The following is a 19,386-nucleotide window of genomic DNA, read 5'->3' as shown; positions in this document are numbered from 1 at the left end:
ATATCCGTCCTGCTATTTTATTTATTATTTATTAAAACATTTCTATTGCACCCACTATCTTAGGATTTCTGGGCTATCCCTCCCGGTACGTCACAATCACCTTTCTAACTATTTGCAACCATATAACAAGTACAGTGAGAAGTTTGGTATCTGCTGGGGTTTAGTTCTGGGACCAATAAAATCCGTGAATGCTCAAGTCCCATTATATACAGTGGCAGAGTAAAATGGTGTCCCTGATATAAAATGGCAAAATCAAGGTTTGGTTTTGGGAATTTATATATTTTTAAAATATTTGCAAGCTATGGATACTTGAATCCATGCATTAAAAAAAATCCATGGATATGGAAGGCTGACTGCATTTGTATTTGAATCAATGCTGCTGTATTCATAGGACCAGAAATCTTGGCACATAAGCCAGTCATCTTCAGCTCATCTGTGCTGAGGCCGTGGCATGCTACCTCTCTATTCACCCATGCTGTCAAGGCCACTGTGATGTGAGAGCCCAGTTACTGTAATAGCTAGAAGGCTGACCAGCCTCAGCCCACATCCTCTCTCAGCTATGAAGTTTAGGTTAATCAGTCTCTGGTATCAGTCTCTGGCAGTGTAAGACAGTTGTCAAGGCCACAACATAGAAACACTCTTCAGTGCAACATGCTTTGATCCCTGCACACCAACCAGCTGGGTCCAGGAGATATCTGCCATCCTAAAGTACCATAATGCTTACAACATAGTATTGTTCCAGGGCATTGTAGAAAATTAAAATGGCAGGTGGTTTCTAATTACCTGGCACAGTACCACCAGGTAAGTCTGCCAGGGATGAGACTGAATAGGGAAGGACATATCAGAAAGTAGGTTGCCAAGAATTTCCTTGAATATGAAGCCAGCCTTGGCTGAAGAGAATAAAAAGAAGGAAACCGCATGCACTGAACAGATGTTACTAGAGAAAAGTAGGGGATGGTGTAACAAAATAGTTAATTTTCCATATCTGATTGTTATTATGATCATCATCATCATCATCATTTCAGAACACAAAACAGCTTACAACAAATATAAAAGCACACTGTTCAAAATTCAAAAGATACAAAAGTTAAAATGAAATTAAACAAATAAAAATTAAAACATACATCATTAAACATATGCATGCATGCATGCATGCATGCATATACACACACACACCAGCATACCAGTTAGCAGGATCTAGTTCATTGTTTAGGTGAAGTGGGCCTTATACACTCACTCATCAAATGCCTTTTGTAACAGAAAAGCCTTTACTTGTTTGACAGTAAGAGCAGTTCAACAGTGGAATATACTGCCTCAGTATGGTAGAGTCTCCTTTGGAGATTTTTAAACAAAGCTGGGTGGCCATCTGTCAGGGGTGCTTTGATTGTGCGTTCCTAAAGGACAGGAAGTTGAACTCAATGGCCCTTGAGGTCTCTTCCAAGTCTTATGATTTGGAGGTGTGTCAACCCATCCTGGGTCACAGCATTAGGAAAGTTGAGAACCACTGGCCTAAATCTTTGTATAGTTCTGAGATGGGGAAAATTCAGATGTGGTTCATTGAAGTGACTTGTGGTTCGCTTGCAGGAAAACTGCTATACCGAACACGAACACAGCTGTATGTTGCATGCAGGTTAGCCATTGCATAGAACTGGCTTTTGTTTTTCAGGAGGAAGGCCTTGTACATCAGGAAAATGGGCCCGATCCTCAACAGATATGCAAAAAACTGAGTACCAAACTGATAGAACGCCTATTTTGTTTTGGTCCCACCTCTGAGACCCTTACTAAATTGGAGTTTGGATTCAATGCTAAAAAATGGTTCTGAACCCCTGCTATATCCTTTCTCTTTGATTGTATTTACATACTGAACCAGCAGCAGAGAACATAATGGAACCAATCAGAAAACCACAAGGGAAATTTCACAAAGGCAGCTTGTTAATTTATGAGAGAAAGTAAAAGGGTAAATAGTAACTCACATCACTGAGGATGAGGAGATTATTAAACAAAGATCAAAACTATATGACAAGTTAATGCAAACAAAGAATACTTAGTATCAGTGTTCACTATCCATTGTTCATGCTATGTAACATATTTATTGTAATGCATTTATTTAGCTGGTTTTATATACAGAGCCAAATGCTTTTTTACAAATGGCTTGGGACATAAAAATGGCTTTAGAGTCATTTCAGATTTGTTGTCACCCTGAGGTAAATCTTTCTTCTTCTTTTTTCTTGGCAAGATTTGTTCAGAAGCCTTCCTCTGAGAGTGAGACAATGTAACTTGCCTAAGGTCACTCAATGGGTTTCCATGGCTGAGGAGGGGTTTGAATTCTAGTGTCCTGGAGTCCTAATCCAACACTCAAAACACTACACCATTCTGGCTCTTTAAAATTATCATAAAATGGGTTAAAATGTAATTACAAAGCTCCCTATGAAAACATTTAAGAACAATTAATTCAAAAGTGATCAGTCAAATAGCAACAATCTCTAATAATACAATTGAAGAGCATATAGTGTTATTACGCATTAATCAGGTGTAAAAAAAATCCTTACAGATTATTTAAAATCAGTCATCAAGTTAGCCCAAACAAACTTCATGTGAGAAGAGGTTTCATAGTAGATGAAAAGACTGGATGGAAAGTAAATTTGAAAATATTCAGAAAATGGTTTTTAAAAAATGTATTTCAAGTGTTGAGAAACCCTGACAAGAAGAATCCTGGAATTATAAGAAACTTCACAGTTTGGGACTTATTCTGCATAAATATTCACATGCACTTGTTATATGCAGGAAATAGCATTTTCAGTGTGGAAGACAATATTTCCATGCAGAAATATTAATTCCTGCACAGAAAATGCTGTTTTCTGCATAGAAAATGCTATTTCTACCAGCATATGCAAATTTAGCATGGAATAAGTCCTGAAGTGCAAATAGCCTTTGAAAATTGTGTGGTTTTCAAACACTTTCTCACAAGCAAACTGCAGAGATTACTCATTGCTACCTTCAAAAAGAAACTTAGCGAAGAATGACATCCTTGTTTCACCATGGACAAGGCCTTTCACTCACCAGCATGGTAGACTTTATTAGCTAGTCTGACAGGAGGGCTTCACTGGACAGCCTCAAAAACTAGACAGACAGTTTGGAATGCTATGAAACCAGACTTCTAAACTTTAGAGGGAACCCTAGGTGAGTAGGGGAGAAAGTTGCTATTCTAATTAAAGGTTCTGAAAGTTGCAGTTCCAAAAAGTAATTTTTCAAATACTGGAAAAGGCTCCCTATTGCAGATATTTGTCTCCAGCTTGTGGTGAGTGACGAAAACAGAGCATCAGTAGGGTGGCACAAACATGTTCCTCCCTGTTCTTCATTGGATGTGCCTGTGAAATGTCACATTGTAAATGTATGTCAGCCAGGGCATGGGATCATGCTAGGGTAGTGGGGCTCTTAATAATGTTTGGTGTATTCATGATGAGCTTTACCACATTAATAAACAAACTCAGGAGGCAAACAAAAAGACACATATTTTTTCCCTCACTCTGCATGACATTGTTTTCTTTCATTCTCTTCTGGTTGTAAGACCATGGGAGAGGGTTTTAAAAGTATCATAAAAATGTCCCATTTGCTAAATTGAAATAAGCTGTTTGGCAAAGATAACACTTTTACAATGCTCTCCCACACTTTTACAACCTGAAGAGAATGAGAATCACGCAGAGGGAGAGAAGAAAAGACATGTCTTTTTGTTTGACTCCCAAGTTGGTTTAATAATGCAAAAAGTTTCATTGGCGCTGTACAGACATACACTGTCATAATGGTGGTGCCCATCTAGAAAGGGTGCCGCTTGCACACGTACTAGGGTTGCCTCGTGGCGTCCTTTCCAGATGCCCCACAACCCTAGTACGTTGTAATGGCGGCACCCTTTCTAGATGGGCACCACCATTATAATGTCATGGCCGCGCCGCCTCCAAATGGGGCGGCGCAGACGTGACGTCTTGGCGCCCTTTCAGCGGCACCGGAAGGAGCTCCGAAATGGAGCTCCTTCCTTTGTGTCGCTGGCGCAGCCTTTACATGGCTGCGCCGGTGACACAAAGGAGAAAGAGGACAAGTGGGTCAGGGTGTCCCCTTTCCAGGCCGTGGGGAAGCGGCTTTTTGCCACTTCCCCGTGGTCTGGAAAAGTGGCGGATCGGGGCCTTAGGGCTGCCGCTGTGGCAGCTGAGGCCCTGATCCGTCGGGGAAAGGGGCAGGTGCAGGCCACCCCAAAGGGGCAGTGTGTACACCGCCATAGTCTCTCAATTACATGCTCATACACACAGTTGCATTAGTTGTAATTTATCTGTTGAGTTGTCTCTCTTGATATGGTTTTGAAATTTTGTTCAGTTTCTAAAAAGACTATAGACTGTTCATTTGAGTGGTATTAATAATGAACAGACCAAAAGATCGAAAGTGTTTTTCTAAAGTGTAGTCCTTTCTTTGCAAGGGGTGGTGGTGGATCCTGCCATTTGTTTTAAAAGTAAATTTTGAAATACCTTTTGGGGAATAAAAAAGTACTTTGTGAAAGTATCTCTAAGCCACAATAAAATGTTACATTTACAAAAGGGGGTTTAATCTAGTGATCTCAAAGGATTTCGTGAAATCAGTATTTCTTCATATGTAATAATGCCTTTTTATAGCTTCAAGCATTTTTATAGAAATGTATAAAAGGTAAAGCCAAAAGATAAAAATCCAAAATGTAAAGAATATGTTTCAGCATTTCAAGCAGCTACGCCATATTTTCAAAGTTCCTTGAAATATATCAATGGCTTGTTCACCCCGATTTGATGGCCCTGATTGCATTTCCTCAAGGAAAGCACATTTTCAGGTAATTGCCTAATAATGTTTGATCTGGATAGTGTTCTGCCTGTGGCCATTTAAATCAGAATGATATCAGTTTTGTTACTTTTTTTTCTCAGCCCGAGGCTTGAAATTCCAATGAAGCTCAAATCCCCATTTCATTTAGAAGTAAAGAAAGAGTAATACTGTCAAAGATTGAACTTAAGATTTGTTTCCCCAACCATAGCAGCTGAAACAGTGGAAGTTCCAAGGGAAAAAACATTGACAAGAGAATTGCTGGGAGAGAAAGGAAAAATAAAATCTAAAGCAATAACCTATGTCTCATGTGTTTGGGGCAGAATCCTGTTGGTAATTTACATCAATATAATGTTGCTGGTAGTGCTTGGGATAGTGGGAAGATGTCAGTGAAAGCTGCATTTGTAAAGAAACAGCTTTTGTTCTACTCTCCACTACTGTCACAATGGTAATTTTATATTTGCCACTGCACTTCTGCCTATTTCACCTTAACTACCGTTAAACCAGAAGAGTTATGATGCTTAGTAGGATCTTAGCTTTAAATTTCCAAACAGGAGTGTCTCAATATGTCCTATTTTGCTTCTGATCAGTTATTGAGTATGTATGTATGTATGTATTTATTTATTTATTTATTTATTTATTTATTTATTTATTTTAATGAAACCTGGAGAGAAGTGGCTGATGGGGTACCACAGAGTTCAGTCCAGGGTCCACTGTTGTTCAGTATCTTTATAAAATATTTGGATGATGGAACAGAAGAAATACTTGTCAAACTTATAAATGTCATCAAATGAGGGGAGGGGTTGCAAAAACCCCACAGGACAGAACCATATTTCAAAATTACCTTGACAGATTGGAAAGCTGGGCCAAAGCTCAAAAAATTAATTTCAACAGGGATAAATGTAAGCTACTACATTTCAGCATGAAAAATGAAATCCATATATGTCGAGCAGACAGCACCTGACTACATGTGAAGAAGATCTAGAGTTCTTAGAAAACCACAAGTGGAACATGAGTTGTCAGTGTGGTGTGGCAGCCAAAACAACCAAAGTCATTCTAGTCAGCATCTACAGATATGTAATGTCCAGATCAAGGAAAGGAATAGTCTATTCTGCTTTGGGCAGGTTTCACATGGAGTACTGTGCCCAGTTAACACTACAGTTTAAGAAGGATATCAGTAACGTAGAACATATCCAGAGTAAGGCAACCAAGATGGTAAATGGTCTGGAAACCAGGTCTGATGAGTAATGATTGAGGGAACTATGTATGTTTAGCATGGAGAAATCTGAAAAGTGGCATGACAGTCATCTTTAAATATTTGAAGAGACTGCATGTAAAAGATGGAGTGAGCTTGTGTTCTGCTAGTGCAGAGACAGAACCAAAGGGTTCAAATTACTGTACAAGAAAAGGGATTCCACCTAAACATTAAGAAGATCTTAACTATAAGGGCTGTTTGCAAGTGGAACAGACTGCCTTGGGAGGTGGAATAGACTGCCTTTGGAAGTCTTTAAGGTGAAAGACCATCTTTTGAGGATGCTTTAGTTGTATATTATTGTATAGGCATGCATTAGACTAGATGGTCCTTGTAGTCTCTTCCAATTCTCTGATTCAAGATACTTCCAAGTAAGTTTAAGATTTTTGCCTTAAGTAAAATTCAAGATAATCTTTTCAAAAATACAGTCATTAGGTAGTACTAAAAAGACATGTTCTTCCTGAACAGAGAAAAACAATGAAAAATCTGATTTGTATTTATTTATTTTTATGTGATTCTTGTGCAGGTGAAAATGCTTGCCTTTAAAAATTGTGAGAGATGTTCAACAAAATAAGCTTTTTCCCAGCATGGGAAAATGATGGGGATATTCCCATGTCAAGTCTTTGATTGTTCTGACAAAGAAAAGGTTAAGAGGTGTCCCATGATAGCCCTGTTCAAATAGTTGATGGGATGTCATATTGAGAATGGAGTAAGCTTGTTTTCTGCTGTTCCAGAGACTAAAACATGGAGAAATGGTTCCAAATTACAGGAAAAGAGAATCTACCTTATCATTAGGAAGAACTTCCTGATGGTAAGGGCTGTTGGACAGTAGAATATGCTGCCTTGGAGTGTGGTGGAGTCTCATTCTTTGGAGGTTTTTAAACAGAGGCTGGATGGCCATTTGTTGGGAGTACTTTGATTGTGATCCTGCATGGCAGAGGGTTTGACTGGATGGCCCTTGTTCTCTCTTCCAAATTTATGACTCTGTTATTTTAAATAGTTTAACAAGAGTTGGGTATTAACATATATCCTCTGTAAAGGAATTTTCTCATTTTTCTGTTGTTAGTATATTAATCTTCAATATTTACTGTCAAGGATTTCTACTGCACAAACAAATCAACTCTCAGTAATTCCTAGGTGCTTTTTGTATGAATTAATCAATATTTATGCAATATTTTCTATTCGACATGAACTGTTTTTTCCAAGAAACATCCATAGCTCACCAAGATTATGCTAGCAGTTACATGATTTCAAAAATATAATTCCAGGAGATCTCTGTTGTATCTTTAGATAAAATAAAATATTATTACAGAAAGGTTTCCTCTTATTGTGAGGACATCATCTAAAGCTAATAACATAAGGCACTATGATATAGTTTGTCCATTTCTGTGGCACATTAATAATAGAAAATACAACAAAATAAAAGACCAAAGCTTATTACCAAACCTGAATTCCTAAAGGCAAGTCAGAGACAGGCTGAGGGAAGGAAGTGAGAAATATTTTTCTGTGGGGAAGAAATGTCAGGATATATTGCTGCTCGATGAAACAGCCATTATATAATTCCCAGTACAGCTTTGCCATTAACCTCATCCTTCCTGTCAGCTAGAGGTTAGATGCTGCTGTACAAGCTCATGTTAAATAATGTTGGGGAAAGAGAAGAGAGTTCCATAAAATGGAGCCATAAAGTGTCTGTGATAAATCCATCTAACATAGCCTCTCTAGTCAGAGTTCATTTTGGGTGGAGGAGACCCACATGACACTACAAAGTTTAATGGCCCTGTCTTTATTTGCCTGCTGCAAGAGATGCTAAAAATAAATGCTCCCTCTTTCTTTCTCATACAGCATACAAATATGTCAGATTTTGTCCTTGGTATCCTGAGCAACCTTTCAGCAGAACGATCCCCTTTCCACTTTTATTTACTTTATTTATTTTGCTCTTGTGTTCTTTTGAAAACATTGGCCAAGATTCTATGTCACATTCAAAACTACATAAGTGTAATCACAAATGAATCAATGCACAGAACCCACCTTAAACTGAAGGAAGTAGCTCTGTGTGACATGTGGGGTGCTTCAGAATGACACAGCAAGCTTCTTGTGTCCCAACCCACTTGTATTCATCACACCATGGTTCATGGACAGGAAAAGACTAGTCATGTCATTCTGAAGCACCTCACTCACATCACAGACCTTCATTACATAGACAGCTCTCTCAAGTTAAAAGTGAAATTGGGGATGGGATTTATTATCATGGCACTATGTGAATACATATCATGGGTAAATACAGAGAGGTATGGGCAGGTCTATTGATGTCAGGACTCTCATTCATAGTGTTGCCATAAGTCGAAGTTGACTTGGACTTGGACTTGAAGGCAGTTAATAATATCAAAGACAGATCCATAATTCTAGTTTACAAATTAATAACTGCAATGCAGGATGCTAGCCACTTTCTAGTTGAATTTTAAGAGATTCACCACATAGTATTTTATTCAAGTTTTCTGTCTACACTGAAATGTGAGCATCAAAAACCTGCAATGGTCATAGGGAAAGGTTACATTTGGATCCTGTTTAGCTAAGGAAAAAGTACATATGGAAGTACAAGATAGAGACATACAGTATATAATTATGCAGGGTGTGGATAAAGTGCCTCCAGTTTCTAATATTATGAGAAAGGGGGACTCCCCCCATTCTCATATTAGAAACTGGAGTCATCCAATGAAGCTGAATGGTAAAAGTTTCAAGACAAATAAGAGGAAGATTTTTTTTTACACAGCACATAGTTAAGATGTGGAATCTGCTATCACAACATGTAGCAATGGCTATGAACTTGTACAATTTTAAAGAAGGACATACAAAGTCATGGAGGGTAAAAAAACAATGGCTTGTAGTCAATGGCTATACATTACATATGTTGTTACCCGCTTTGATCCAATACAGGGGGAGGCGGAATACAAATAAATAAATAAATAAATAAATAAATAAATATTATTATTATTATTACATTACATCTAGCATTACAATTAGTGTATATATCAGATAGCAAAAATTTCTGCTGCAAGCTCCACATTGACATCTGGTTGGCCATGATGGAAATAGAACAGTGAACTAGATGAGCCTTTGTGCTGATCCAGCAGTCTCTTCTTATGATGAATGGAAAAAATAAATGTGTATCCATCTCTTTAAATGTTGTTATTTGCTTTCACCTTCATTTAGTCATGCCATTTCTGTATGAGACACTGAGGCTAAGGCAGATGGATCACTCAACCACCTGAATAGTTGTTTTAATGAAATGACCTGCATGGGATTTCAATACTTTGTGCTCCATAGTGTCAGCAAACCAAATAAAAGTAGTGCCAGATATGTCTGGTCTGTATAAAATGAGCAAATAATATAAAACCACACTCTATCCTGTTTTGTTTCGAGCAAGTGCTTATGTGGCTGCTTATCTTGCATATATTCAATTGACTTTACAGACCAAATCTATTAGTCTATTATTGAGATGAAATGTAAATTATTGAGATGAAATGTAAATTTCAGTCTCCCAAATCTAAACCATGCACACACACACAGCATACACACCTTGGGAAAGGCACAAGGCTTTCCACAACCCAGGCCCTGCCACAAACTGAACCGAGCTATGTCTCAAATAGAAAATTAGAAAAGTAGAAGTTGACACCATCATGATATTCCCTGATATCCCATGATAGAATATAAATCTTTGCATCTGTGTCTGGATTGTTGTCAGCCCAAAGACTGAATAATTATTAAACTTTATGTGATGTTCTAAATAACTCAGAACAGGATATAACTTGGTGAAATCAGAAATGGGGGAGCAGAAAAATTGAGTCTCCTCTAGATGTAAGCAAGATGTAGGTAATAAGCAGCAAAAGACTGACTTCTGTCTTCTTTTTGGAAGAAGCTTTGCACATCCTAACTAAAAAGAAATGAACACACACAAAAAGGAAGAAAAATGCACCCTATATTGTGGTTCCTTTTAAATAAATCCTCTACATCATTCAGACTTCCCATCCATTCACTTTTATTTCGTCTTTTGGTGGTGTCAAAAATTTATCACAACGTATCTAATCCAAGGGTGGTTTTATGTTGTCTGATCATGTTCTCATTATGACTGTAGAATAAAAAATGAAATTTTAATTTCAGAGAAACTAAGGGCTTGTGAGCAATTATTAATACAACTTCAGCCACCTTTTGGCATTGTGCACAGCAAAGCAACTCAAATCTGAGTTATCAGCATCTGAACATTGTAAGGCAGAAAAAGAATTTGGGTCCATAACAAGAATTACGGGGGGGGGGGGGGGGAGACTAGTTTGTAGATTCTCAAGGCTGACCATGTTACAGTGTTGTGGTAAGCCTTTCCTTTTCAGAATTTTCTGCAGCATGTTCAGTAAAAATAACTGATACAAGGTCTCATCTTTGCTCTCCTGTTCCAAGAAGAAAGCCCACTTCTTGATTAAGTGAAACAAGTCTTAAAGAATATACAAGTGTCTTAAGGCCACTGCAGGACATAACACTTCCTGCTGTGATGTGGGTTCTCTAGATAGGTCATCACAATAGCCATCATAGTTCCTGACAGTGACAGAAAGGACTAATTATTTCTCCCCTTTTCATTATTATTCCATCACACTTGGTTATGAAAACTCTTAGATGCATGAAGTCTGCTTAGAAGACACCTCCATGTAGTCAGTGAATCTTACTTCCAAGCAGTGGCATCACTTGTGGAGTGTGGATAGTGTGGCCCACACCAGGTGACACCCCAGAAGAGGGAGTGACACCCAGTCAGGCCCTCCTGGCTTGCCACTTCAGAAAACGAGAGGGTTGAGCGCCCCTCTGCTGGCTTGTCATGACAGCACAAGCCCCCTCACAAGAAGACCTCCATGGTGGCAGCAAAGGAGAGGGCCAAACATGCCTTGTTGACCACCGCTGCCACTGCCCCAGAAGCCCCGTCCCTGCACCAGATGACACCAGGACTGGGGATACCACTGCTCCCAAAAAAGTTTGTATAGGCCAGATTACATGCAACTTGTTACTCCTGAATGATCTCATCTACAATAGCTCTCTTAATTGTTTGTGTGTGCGTGCGTGCGTGCATGTGTGCTTGATATTTAATGCACATTTAATTGATACACTTTATAACTTGATAATTTCTGAACACCTCAACTAGATAGGAGTCATGGTTGTCCAGTTTTGCTTGATCATTTGTGGGAACTCAGACTCCCCTAGCCTAGTCTGGGGGGGGGGGGGATTGAGCCCCAGCCCTATTCTCATTAGGGGGTCTATGACCTCACCAGTCAAGTGTCAGCCAGTTATAGTCAATTTCCACACAAGCTGGATTTAAAAATATGGATTATGCACAGCTCTAATGTACTTGTTTGCTCCAGTACCTATTCTACTGACCCTAAGAAGTAATCTAGTGTGTTGCATCCCTTTCTCACTTGCCTAACAGCCATGCCAGACCCTATATGTCCCTAGGATTGGTGTCACCCAGTGCATGAGGGGACAGGCTGCTGGGAGGAGTAGTGCCTTTCATTTGGACTCTGGCGTGGCTATGCCAGACTCCAAATGGCAGCCTGTCCCCCCATGCACTGGGTGACACTAATCCTAGGGACACGACTGGTTGAAGGCACAAAACAAATAACATCAGCAAAATAACACTTCTGCATTTAAAAAAATTGGGGGGGGGGGGATTTCAGAGAAAAAAATTACCCTTCAGACCACAGAATAAACTCAGCAGACCATGTCTCAGTTTTAAAAACTATTTAAGTTGCCCTAATATATAGCCAAGAAACTGATACAAAGAAGCCCCCAGAAGAGTGGAAGCAGTGGACGGTGAGATGAAAGCAGTTGGCAAACCCCAGGGATTCATCCTTCTTTAGACCAGTCTGGATGAGCCCTTGGTTTTAGCTCAACATGATGTCCAAATGTTTCTGATACGTCCACACAAAATGGCTTGATTCAACTTAGGATTTGTATATATTTGACATACCTTTAATGTCTGCCTGCAAAGAGACTTTAATGTGGAGAAGTAATTTAAAATGTGTCCTGCTTCCTGCCTCAAGTGGTATAACCTATAATTCTGCTGTATGGGATGGCTGTTAGAAAAATAATGTAGTCATAAAAATTCACTGGTCATAAAAGCTCATTGGATGAGAACCTGCATTAGGAGATGCTATCTCCACCTCTCCACCCAGTACAACCATTTTCATGTTGCTGGAAATTGGGGGAAAGAGCAGAGCCATGTTCAGCTGTTTTCCTATCCTTAGATGCCTGTCACAGCACTTCCAACTACAAAAGAAATCCAGAGATATCCTTACTCACCCACCCACCCCCACCCACTCCCAAGTAACGCAAAAGTGACTGTTGGGGGGGCTACACTGCTGAAAAGGAAGGGTTGGGAGGGGGCTTTTGATCATTACACATGTGACAACTGTAGAAGTGAATTGTGGTCGTGTAAGGCAAATTTATGACCTTGTGATTACTGAATGGAATCTGAAATTAACCATTCCAAATCAAATATGTGAATTCAGCCAGGGGCTCCTATGCTGAAAAAAGGGTTGGTGCATGCTTTAGTATCTTATGGTATATTTGAAGATTCAGTGGAAGATTTATAGTCCAGTGGCATTCTGCAAATGGTTCAAGTCATTCAGCTCTGTCCTCAAAGTTCTGTGTAGTTTATATACTAAGCAGTGTGTACCTGCAGAAATGTGAATTGTGTACTTATGGTTTCTAGTAGTTTAAGAGTGAAGTAAGACTTGCAGCTTTCCTTGAGGTTTTTTTTTTTTTTTTACCTTGTATGTATGATGTGGTTGCATCTCTGGGCCACTGAGAGAACAAAACTCTTATGTGGATGGACGTTTCCACTAGAGAGGCTTGATTTGTTTCCCATAATTCTTTATACGGTGTTCTGTAACTGGACTGGAATATTTTAAAGTCAGGTTTTGCAAACAGCATCAGATGCTGAATACAAAAACATTTTCTTTCAAGTGCACTGGGTAGGCAGCATAAATGTGCAACCAGCCAGGCATTAGATATACCTTTGGCTGTCAAAGGTAGTTTATTTGGCAAAAGTGTTAAAGATTATTTACAATTTGATGGAACAGTGCTCTGAACAAATTCATTGTGATATAAATGGCTGCCAAGGCTGATAAACATCCTCAGCAGCCAACCAGGAATTGTTTCAAAACAACTTCTTGTGTTAACCTCTGAGATTTGAAAACTTAGCTGTAGATGACATCCTAATGTCACTTAAATTCACAATACGTCAATTTTATATATTGCCATTTGGGGCAAATAAAAAAGAACTGAGGAAAAAAATGGCTATAGGATGTCTCTCTGTAAAAATGTATATGAGAGCCAGTGTGTACTCTTAGCTTCAGAGGGAGGCAAAAGCAAACCCTCTCTGAACAAATCCTGCCAAGAAAAAAAAATTATAGAATCACCATAAGTCAGAAATTACTTGAAGGCACACACAACAACAACAACAACAACAACAACAACAACAACAACAATGTGTATTAATTTTGACTTTATTAGCATATTAAGGGGCCCAAACATACAGGCTAAAATAAAGCTGCTTTGGGCCAATTTGGAGGTATGCTGTTTAAATGATGCATGAATCCTAAGAGGCAGAAGCTAAGCCAAAGCTGTGATCCAGTCCTTATGACTGGAGTATGGCTTTGGTGCAGCTTCCATCCTCTTAGGATGCATGCATCATTTAAACAGTATACCTCCAAAGTGGCCTGAAGCCGCTTTATTTTGGCCTGTCTGTTTGGGTCCAGAGTATCTTAAAAAATTATAAGCCAAGATCAAAATTAGCTGGTATAACTTAAATTATTTGATGAATGAAGGGACTCCTGAGTCCCAATAGGTGGTTGTTTATTCTTAGCAAAATTTTAAAAGGTGCTCAAAATTTCATAGGGACAGGTATTGAGCAAGCTGGATAATGTGGGAAGAAGTGGAGAATTTCTCAACTAAATCCAGTTGTTATCATAAATCTGCTGCATTAGATTCACATTGTGGGATTTACATAAATGTTGACATCAAGGAGATTATCACATGCAAAAATAAAGCGACTTACCCCTGCTGGTATACAGTCACTTATGGGATGCATTCGGGAATTATCGCACGAAAAATGCCACCAATGCCACTGGGCAACTGCATCCTGGCTGCATCTTGGCTCCCAGCCGCACTCAGCCCGCCGATTTGCAAACACGGGAAGCTCTCATTGATTCATTGGATCTATTGTAGTTGGACTAACAATTCATTTTAGCTCTTTGTTTCCTTTTTATGCATGTTTGTAGCACTTGGGGTTTTTTTCCAAAGAAAATGGTTGAAAGTGTGTAGATCATTATTATTATTATTATTATTATTAACCTTTATTTATAAAGTGCTGTAAATTTACACAGCGCTGTACATACAATCTTTTTAATTGGACGGTTCCCTGCCCTCAGGCTTACAATCTAAAAAGACACGACACAAAAGGAGAAGGGAAAGGTGGTGGGGAAGGGGCCTCTCTAGTAGGATAATACAGATAAAATACATAGCAATACAGGAAATGATTCAATAAAACAGACAACAAAAGAACAACAAAAAGCAAGTGACAATTATGCAATGCCTGGGAACGCTTCTCTGAACAGGATGGTCTTCAGCTCCGTTTTGAAGCTGGTTAAAGAAGAGATGGCTCTTGTTTGCGGGAGAAGAAGGTTCCAGGAGTGAGGGGCAGCGAGTGAAAAGGGGCGAATCCAAGATGGGGCAGAGGAAATCCTGGGCTGGGACAGCAAACCTTGACTACCAGAATGGAGGGCCCTAGTGGGAAGGTGAGAAGAAATAAGGTCTGATAAGTAAGGAGGGGCCAGCCCATGGAGGGCTTTAAACGTGGACAGCAGGAGCTTATACTGAATACGGAAAGGGAGGGGGAGCCAGTGAAGGGATGCCAACACAGGATGTGGTCAAAGCAGTGGGCGGAAGTGATAAAGTGTGCAGCTGAATGCTGGACAGAAATTAAAGGACGGAGGTGAGAAAGAGGAAGCCCTGCCAGAAGGATGTTACAGTAATCAAGTCGTGAGACCACTAGGGCATGGACCAGGATCTTGGTTACTTTAGCAGGAGATCATGCCTGCTTAATCTGAGAATTGCCAATGCTTGTTGTGTTACATTCCAAAGTTCTGTGTATCTCTTTGCATTGCCTCATGATTTGCAGAAGCCAGAATAAAGAAGGCAAAATAATAAATAGCTGGATGAAGTATACAAAATAAAATAAATTTTCAATTACTGAATATGTTACAGAATTCAGCTTTTCTTTGTGATAATACCTCTTATCTGTACCAATATGTTTAGCAGAGCTCATACAGCTTCACCTGCAGTGCAAACCCAGAATTGCTGTATAAATGGCATCCAAAAAGAAGAAGATGCTACCATGGAGCCCTCCTGGAGAACATTGTTTTGAGACCTTTTAAAGTTCCTTTGAATTATATTTGTAACTGATACAGTCTCACCAATAACTCCACAGTGAAGACAATTTAGAGTTGTTTTCCTTACCAGCTTGACTGGTAACAAAGAGATTTTACTTTATCTTTTCTGGAAGTCAGCTCTTGAAAACAGTTACTACATCTTCTGAAGTCAATACTCATATTTTTCCAGTAGGGCAGGGGCATATTTGTTGTTGATCATCTTTAGGCACAGCACAGGGTCAGATTTTGGCTGGCATCCTATTGGGAATTTATGATGTTATAAACCAACTTACAATCGCACAGATGAGAATTACAGAATTGTGCAGTGGTTGTGTCTCGGAGAGGAGCATTGCACAAACAGACAAACAGCATGGCCATTGCATGATGGTTGCAATGCAGAATATTGTGACACTCATTCTCACATACCTATGGCATATATATTCTGTCCCTGGCTTCTGCTCCACCAAAAGCATCTGAGGAAGTATACTGAAGTATACAAAAGCTCATGCTGCCATTAACTGTTCTTTCAGTTAGGACGTTATCAGACAAGGGAAATTGGAAGTATAATCCAATGGCAATCCGAACGCAATCATGGGGTTTCACGTTATTGCGTGATAGACTACCACACGCAATTTCGGGCAATGGGAAGTCAGTCCGAACGCAATCATGGGGTTTCACGTTATTGCATGAGAGGTGATCACATGCAATTTGGGGCAATGGCAAGCTATTTTCGGGCAATGGGAAGTCAGTTTGAATGCAATTCAAATTCACATAAATTCAAATTCACATAAATTCAAATTCACATAAATTCAAATTCACATAAATTCACCGAACTAGCGAATTCACGTGAATGTATTCTGGCACAGTTGTCACTGGGAGGTATTCATCCCGTACCTGACCCAGGCTTCTCCCAGAATTTTTAAAGAACAGGAAAATCCCATTCTTTAAAAGGTCTGGGAGAAGCCTGGGACAGGTACAGGATGAGTACTGCCCGGGAACGGATCTGTGCAATAGAATCTGTCCCTGTGCATTTACGTCTCATGCCTAGTGCAAGAATAAAAGACAGTGCGCTAATCTCTTTCATCAGGATTAAATTATATCCCTTGGCTTTACAATGAAACAATCGAAATTCTATTATTTTGTCTTCTTTACTTTGGTTTCTCCTGAAGGAAAAGCACTAGCTTTCCTCCAGGTACATAAGGAAGGGTGGTTGGGAGACGACTTCCAAGGTGCTTGCTTTCATATGTCGGCAAATACTGCATGCCTATCAAAGGTTTGAAGAGGGAAATATTTCAGGGTGCCCATGCAACTGTTGCCTCTTCTCTCTGCTGCATCTCCCACCATAGAGAACAGGCTCATTGTCACCAAGTAGAAAGAGCAAGAAAGTGGATTGAGTATGTACAGGTGCACATTTTCTTTACCAATGCCAAAAAACACACGTGCACACACACACACACACATCACACACACAGGGAAATCCAAAGCAAAACAAATTGAGGATTCTTGTAAAGTTTTATCCTTCTGCAACTATAATATTTTGCAAAGCACACCCACTGACTAAGGACTGATGCTTCCAGCAACTCCCCAGTCACCATCCCCTGTGTCTCACAGGCAGAGGGATGGGAGATGTTCAGCAAACCTTGTTCAGAAATTAATTGTTTTTTTCTTACACATTTCTCTGAACCAAGTCTTCTGTTACTGCACTCCTCCACTCTACCATGGAGTTGCCTTTCAGAGCTGTAGGAAGTCACTGCAGTCAGTGTTCAATGTACATTGTCAGCTTCATAGCATGAAGGAGAAGGTGCTGGTAGTTGCAAGAATGTCATGGCCTAAATGCAATGCAGTTGACTTCATTAACATTTCCAAAGAAAGATGTGTATGATCTTTTTTTACTGTTTCTCCTACAAAACACGTAACTGTTTTGGTTGTTGATAAATATTTTCCATAAATCTACAAAGAATGATGAGCTTACATCATTTAAAATAGTATCTGATTGACTGATTGATTTAATTTATATCCCACCTTTCTCCCAAGGTGGGATTAATATTCATGTAATTTTAGGGGATGAATTAGGTAACAAAATGTAATCTTTTAGAATTTAGATTCTTAAGAATTATATTTTAATACCTATCACCTTGTTTCCATAAAAAATGACTTGATATAGGAATACATCTTGATCATGATGTAGGAGAGAGACTGGGAGAGAAAAGACACAAAGTATAAATTTACCTGAGTATTGAAACAAAGCAGCTGTGTTGGCAGGCTAAATAAAAACCTAAAGCTATTTTAAACCATATTAATGAATTCATTTAAACTCCTTGTTATTGATATTTCTGAAGCTGTAGTTAGGAAGCTAACAGTAAGACCTGAGCTTTCTTTACTTGTTCCTGAAGAAGAAAACTGCCTATTATGTTGAAAATGCTATTTAGACTGTCTGCTCTACTGAACCTTTGTACTGTGCACCACTTAAGCTTCACTTACAGTTTGATCTAAAACAGGAATGGAGGAGTTCCAGTGGCAGTGAATATTACAAAAGTGTATATCTTTCATTTCCTTATAGATCTGTGGATCATTAAGAATTATGAATCTATTGGGGGTTTTTTTAATGTAATTGTCTTCAAAATGTGTATTTTAATTTGTAAAACAATCATATGAATGTTTGCTAAGAGGAGATTTCCAAACACCCTCCCAGTAAGTGTGCTTAGGACAGCACTATAAGGGCTACTTGTTCCCTCCTCAACAGATTTCTGTATTTCCATCATGAATTGTTCATATTTTACCCCATAACATTTTAAGGACATTTGAAACATATTTCTAAATAGTAAAAAAAGATATACATTTGATTCAGTACGAGAATCAAATGGAATGAACCACTAGAATCCCACGTCAATACTGGAGGTGCTCTGGGGCCTGGCTGGGTGTGCAGGGAGCCTCAGCGGGTCTGGAGCTGAAACGGACCATGAGGTCATCCAGCTGGGCCCCAGAGCTCCCTCCAGGAATAAGCACTTGGCAGCGTTGCCCTCAGAGCTCCCTTCCAGGTCCCTTCCTTCCAGCAAGGGAGACCCAAGCCTGGCACCTGGCTGGAAGCGCTTCTGAGTCCCCATTCCTGAAGGGGGCTCTAAAGCGCAGCTGGATGACCTCGTGGTCCATTTCGGCTCCAGACCCGCTGAGGCTTCCCTGCTTACCCAGCCAGGCCCCAGAGCACCTCCAGGAATGAGCACTTGGCAGTACTGCCCTCAGAGCTCTCTTCCTTCCAGGTCTTCCTTCCAGCCAAGGGAGGCCCAAGCCTGGCGCCTGGATGGAAGGGAGCTCCAAGGGCAGTGCTCCTGAGTCCCCATGCCCTCAGAGCTCCCTTCCTTCCAGGCCCCAGACTTGGGTCTCCCTTGCTGGAAGGAAGGGACCTAGAAGGAAAGGAGCTCCGAGGGCAGCGCTTCGGCCAGCGGGCCTCAGAGCACCCCCAGGAATGAGCACTAGGCAGCGCTGCCCTCGGAACTTCCTCCCAGGTTTTCCTTCCAGCCAAGGGAGGCCCAAGCCTCATGGTTCCTGCTGCCCCAGCATTAGGCCTGGGCAAGTGCGTGACCACTGGGGCAGAGTTGGAGGCACTCGCCCGGGCCTGACGGAGCCAGCAAGAACCGCAAGGCTTGGGCCTCTCTTGCTGGAAGCAAGGGACCTGGATGGAAGCTCCGAGAGAGGCACTCCGGAGTCCCCATTCCTGGGGGTGCTCTGGGGCCCGGCTGGATGACCTCGCGGTCTGTTTCAGCTCTGGACCTGCTGAGGCTCCGCTGCCTGCCCTCCAGGCTTGTGATAGGAGGGCGAAGAAGAATTGGAGGAGGAGGA

The 19,386-nt window shown here is 40.3% G+C and overlaps 1 protein-coding gene across 4 annotated transcripts in view; it reads left to right on the top strand.

Annotated features, from left to right (window-relative positions):
* The window catches only part of EPHA6 (EPH receptor A6), a 608,811-nt gene that overhangs the window by 513,050 nt on the left and 76,375 nt on the right, over positions 1-19,386 (top strand). The window lies entirely within an intron of this gene.

Source organism: Sceloporus occidentalis, unplaced genomic scaffold (assembly GCF_023333645.1).
Source record: "Sceloporus occidentalis isolate IW3139 unplaced genomic scaffold, rSceOcc1.0.p SCAF_2, whole genome shotgun sequence".
Classification (NCBI taxonomy): Eukaryota; Metazoa; Chordata; class Lepidosauria; order Squamata; family Phrynosomatidae; genus Sceloporus; species Sceloporus occidentalis.
Note: the sequence above shows the minus strand (reverse complement) of the source record. Positions and strands in the feature narration are given on the sequence as shown.